Source organism: Orycteropus afer, unplaced genomic scaffold (genome assembly GCF_000298275.1).
Source record: "Orycteropus afer afer isolate SDZICR_OR568_19922 unplaced genomic scaffold, OryAfe1.0 scaffold00182, whole genome shotgun sequence".
Lineage (NCBI taxonomy): Eukaryota > Metazoa > Chordata > Mammalia > Tubulidentata > Orycteropodidae > Orycteropus > Orycteropus afer.
Genome location: NW_006921769.1, coordinates 2919506 through 2924586, shown reverse-complemented (window position 1 = coordinate 2924586; position 5081 = coordinate 2919506). Strand labels below are relative to the sequence as shown.

General features: G+C 38.9%; 1 protein-coding gene across 1 annotated transcript in view; it reads left to right on the top strand.

Annotated features, from left to right (window-relative positions):
• EPB41L2 (erythrocyte membrane protein band 4.1 like 2) overlaps positions 1–5081 on the top strand; it is a 119710-nt gene that overhangs the window by 2057 nt on the left and 112572 nt on the right. The window lies entirely within an intron of this gene.

Below are 5081 nucleotides of genomic sequence, written 5' to 3'. Positions count from 1 at the left end.
TCAGTTCAAGCCCACCAGCCACTCCACAGGAAAAAGATGTGGTAGTCTGCTTCTATAAAGATTTATAGCCTTGAAAGCCCTACGGGGCAGTTCCCATCTGTCCTAAAGGGTTACAGAATTTGACTTGATGGCAATATGTTTGGTTTAGATTTAGTTTATATTAATAGCTAATGTTTACTGAATAATATGTGAAGAGTTGTGAATGGATTGTTTCATTTAATACAAGAATCCTATGTAAGGTAGTTCTTATTATTGATATTCCCAGTATTTCCAGGCTTTGAGAATTAACTGAATTGCCCAAGGTTTCATAGCTAATGAGTACTTGAGCCTGAATTCCAGCCTCTAAAGTTTGACTGTAGAGCTCATGAACCTGACCACTGAGCTACATTGTTTAATCTGTTGCACATGGGACCTAGCTTGCTCATTTAAAATACGGTCTTCTAGTCTCTCTCTCTCTATATATATACGTATATATGTATATATATACATACACATACGTATATACATATATACATACAGACATATATATAAAATCAGCATTGTTGTAGTACACAAGGCTCCACTGACAGATGGGTGGTGGCTGCACATGACATACAATTGTCTGGGTATTGAACATGGGTCTCCCACATGTAAGGTGAGGATTCTGCCACTGATCCACCATTGCCCCTAATTGAACAATAGTTTATTATATATTTGGATGTATATTATATTCAAGGTATTGAGGATACTTAGATAAATAATTCATGTCTTTGCTCTTTTTATTAGTAATCTTGCACATTCAGGTTATAATGGTTCTGCTATTTCCGTTGTTCAAAGAAAAATAAAGTAAAATCCTATTAAAATACCCATGTGTCCAAGTAATCTTTGCTTCAGTTACATAGCTTTTTCATCAAAGATGCTATAGAATGTACATGTTGTTGTTGTTATGTGCCGTCAAGTCAGACCCAACTCAGCAATCTCTCCTTGGGTTTCTGAGGCTTTATTACTACAGAAGTAGATTGCCCAATCTTCCTTCTGAGGAGTGGCTGGTGGGTTTGAACCGCCAGCCTTCTGGTTAGCAGCCAAGTGCTTTAGTCACTACGCTACCAGAGGTCCTATGAATGTACATGTTGTTGTTGTTGTTATGTGCCCTCGAGTCGGCCCCGACTCATAGTGACCCCTTCTTGGGTTTCTGAGTGAGTATCACTACGGAAGTAGATTGACCAGTCATCCTTCCGAGGAGTGGCTGGTGGGTTTGAACCTCCAGCCTTCTAGTTAGCAGTCAAGTGCCTAAGGCACTATGCTACCAGAGTTCCTATGAATGTACATAGAATGTACAAATCCCAGAATACCATGGAAGTTAAATTGGAGGCTTGGGGATTATAACTTAGTGGAAGGGTCACTGTCTTTAATATCATGTAGCACTGGAATTGTATTGTGACAGTGCTACTTGTCAACTTACAGCCTTAGGCAAGTCATTCAACTTCTCTAAGCATCAATTTATTTATAAAAATAAGAGGGTAACTGTACTTAGCTCATTTGATAGAATGATTAAATAATCAGTATATACTAGAATCAGCTTAGCCAAATTGTTCAATATTGATACCCAGGTGAGACAACGGAAAATAATGCTTAAAAATCACTGAAGATGTGCCTTTTGATATGTGTGTCTGTAGAGTATGCTGTCCACCTGCCATCCACCTAGGGAATACTCTTGAGTTGTTGGGCTTCCATCAGTTCACTTCAGGCTACCAAGGTGCTAAGGCTAGATCCCACGTAGTGTTGGAGGTATGGGGAGCTATGTACTGAGAGGGAAAAGGACTTATATTTTATATTTTGTAGTCTTTTCTAAATTTGAGTGACCTGGTTGAAAGCCATGGTTAGCCTGCCCTGGTACCTGACAAAGAATAGGCTGTAGACTTTGATTTCCTTCCCCTTTCCATCATGTATCTCTTTTCTTGGGGTTTTAAATAATTTTGAATTTTTTGGTAAAGTTTTTTTGTGTCTGAAGAGTAGTTTTCTAAATTCACCAATTTTCTGTAATACTTGAAAATGAGGTTTTTGTATTTTTCTGTTTGCAGGTAGAAGTAGCAAAAGAGATAGAAGATCCTTAATGCTTTCTTTTCTTTTTCTTCCCTTCCTAACACTGCTAGAGAGAGAGACAGAGAGACAGAGACAGAGATGAAGAGGAGGAGAGGGGAGGGGAAAGAAAGGGAGAGTTTCTTTTTAATTTTTGTAAACATATATGTAAAAGTCTCTTGCCAATTTAATGTTATGTACATGTATAATTTAATGACATCAGTTACATTAATTATGTTGTCTAAGGTGTAGGTTTTTTTAAATATACTGTAACAGTGCTTCAGTAAACATTATTGTACATGTTTCTTTTTTTACTTGTGCAAGAGTTTCTTCATAGTGGAATTGCTAGGTTGGCGTTTTGCAACTTCTTCAGTTTTCCCAGCTATGCCAAAGTGGTCCCCAGAGTGCCCAAGTAATCTTTGGGTACCAGCAATCATGAAGTTTGAATTTTCCACATTGTCATCAACAATTATTTTTATCAGACTTACTGATTTTGACCAATCATATGAGTGTGAAGTAGCATCATAGTATTTTAATTTGCATTTATTTGATCACTGTCAACTTTTACTGACTTACGCTGCAGTCGTAAACAGCCACCACATCTCCTTGACTTGTAGTAACAGTGGTTTATTTTTTGCTCATGTTACATGTCCTTTATGTATTGGTGATGGCTCTGTTCCATATCTTTATTTTCAGACCAAGGCTGAAGGAGTAGCCTCTATCTGGGACATGTTGGTCTCATGATAGTGAAAATGCAAAGATGGCACAAACATACTGTGACTCTTGAATCCTTTGCTTGGAAGTGATACATATCATTTTCACCTGCATCTCATTGGCCAAACAATTTGCATTGTCACGGCTGATGACAATAGCATAGGGAAGTCATGATTCTTTTATAGGAAGTAGGTTGTTATTATTGTTGTTGTTGTTGTTATGTGCCGTCGAGTCGGCCCCGACTCATAGCGACCCCTCCTTGGGTTTCCGAGGCAGTATCACTACGGAAGTAGGATTGCCCAACCTTCCTTCCGAGGAGTGGCTGGTGGGTTTGAACCGCCAGCCATCTGGTTAGCAGGCAAGTGTCTTAGCCACTATGCTACCAGAGGTTGTTATTATAGTGTATATATATTTTTTGTTTGCTCAGATTATCTCTATTTCCTCTTTGTCCCTCTACTGTTACTCTTTTAGGAATCATCCTTAAGTGTTTGGCTTTACTAAGCTTGGCTTAGTAAAGTCTGATGTCAATCATCTTGCCTATATACACCCGTCTTTCCTCATCTTCTAATCACACGTTATTAGATGTCTGATCTCATTTTGAAATGTTACCAAATAAAGCAATTGCTTATCAGTTTAACTAGCTACTCTTCTGTGTTTCTGTTGTTCATAAGGAACCATCTTTATTGCATTGTCTGAAGTTAAAAATAATTATCTTAAAAGTGGTAGCCTGTTTCTTGGAGACTCCCTCTGAGCCTCTCCTGCTGCGGACCTGAACATCTCTGGCTCTGGCTTTGGCTCCAGCCAGAGCCTGCTTCCCTTTTCCTCCTTCCTTTCCCTCTTTGTCTCTCTTCTCTTCCTTTTACCACCACCTCCCTTCCCTCTCCCTACATTCTTACCTCTCCTTTCTACCTCATCTCCCCACTGGCTCTTAGTCCTGGTGGAGTTGTTCTCAGCCAGGCACCAACCAGGATCCCAAGCCCCTAGTCCCTTGAAACTTTCAGCCTGAATCTTCATCTTGCCCCCCACCCCCCCAGGCCAGCCAGCATGCCACTCATAAGGCGAGTTAAACCAGGGTGGGGGGAAGGAGGGAGGAGGCGGGAGGATGGAGAGTAGTAGTCAGTTTCTTTAATTTACCAAGAATTAAAGTGGATTGTTGTTGTTAGTTGTCATTGAGTCAGTTTGGGGAAGCACAGGAGTATTTATTTTTGTGAACTCCTTTTAATGTATTAACTTATAACCAGATTGTCTTTTCACTTAATAAATATTTAATATCATTATAAGAATGAACTTTTGAAGACTGTGGGTATAAAATCAGCTTGTTCAATAAATCCATTTCCCCCCTTCAAGTGCAAAGCAAAGAAAATTTGAGTAGACTTTAGTGATGTTACCCTATGCTAGATTTTATGTACCAACTGTTCATTTGCATTCTAAGCAGTCACTTTATAACTAATCATAGGCCATAATTCAACAATATCATTGTACCTGTTAGAACATTATAGAAGTTATATATTGCATTCCCTATTAATTAATTTCCATTTCATCCAGTTTCCCTCCCAGGTGGTTCTCTGGTTGCTTGTTTCTTATTGCTAGCATGGGCCTGTTATTCATCAGACCTGCTGTATTTCCTCTTTCGGAGGGAGCCCAGAGGATAGCGCTCATGTGGTCTGAGCATCTCGTGTTTTCTGATTCCAGCACTGATCTTAGATTGGGTGATACGCTGACGCTGCTTGTCTGCGGTTCTGTGGCTGGTTACAGGGAATCAGTGTCTGAGGACTGTTTGGGGAAGTATGTTGTGTGAAACCCTGGTATTAATGAACTTGCTTGCACTCAAGGAAGGTGAATGAATAGGACATGAGAATTAAAAAAAAATTGGTTTGGTACATTAGATTTGTTTCTATTTACTGTCATTAAGTATTATTTCTGTCAAACTTTTCATATGAGTATGGTTTTTGTTTCTTTTCTTCCTGTAAGTATACATGTCTAATTTTCAATGAGACTGTTAGATTATAACATGTCCCCTGAAGAGGGCATAATTGTCTTCATTTAGGTCACTTAAAATAGTAGAAGGGAGTCACTGAAGCATGGTCTTTATAGGAAGTCGTGAGGAGAAGGAACAGTACCCTGGAAGGATTTAAAGGCCAGGATGAGAAAATTAAAACTGATCCATACAGCAAAAAAGAGCTGAAGAGTAATGGACTAGAGATTATAAAGTCATTGATTGGTATATAAGGCCTAGTGAAGTTGAGAATACTGTTTAAATTTTGGAATATGATTGGTAGCTGATTGTAATAATTTAAGGGCAACCTTTT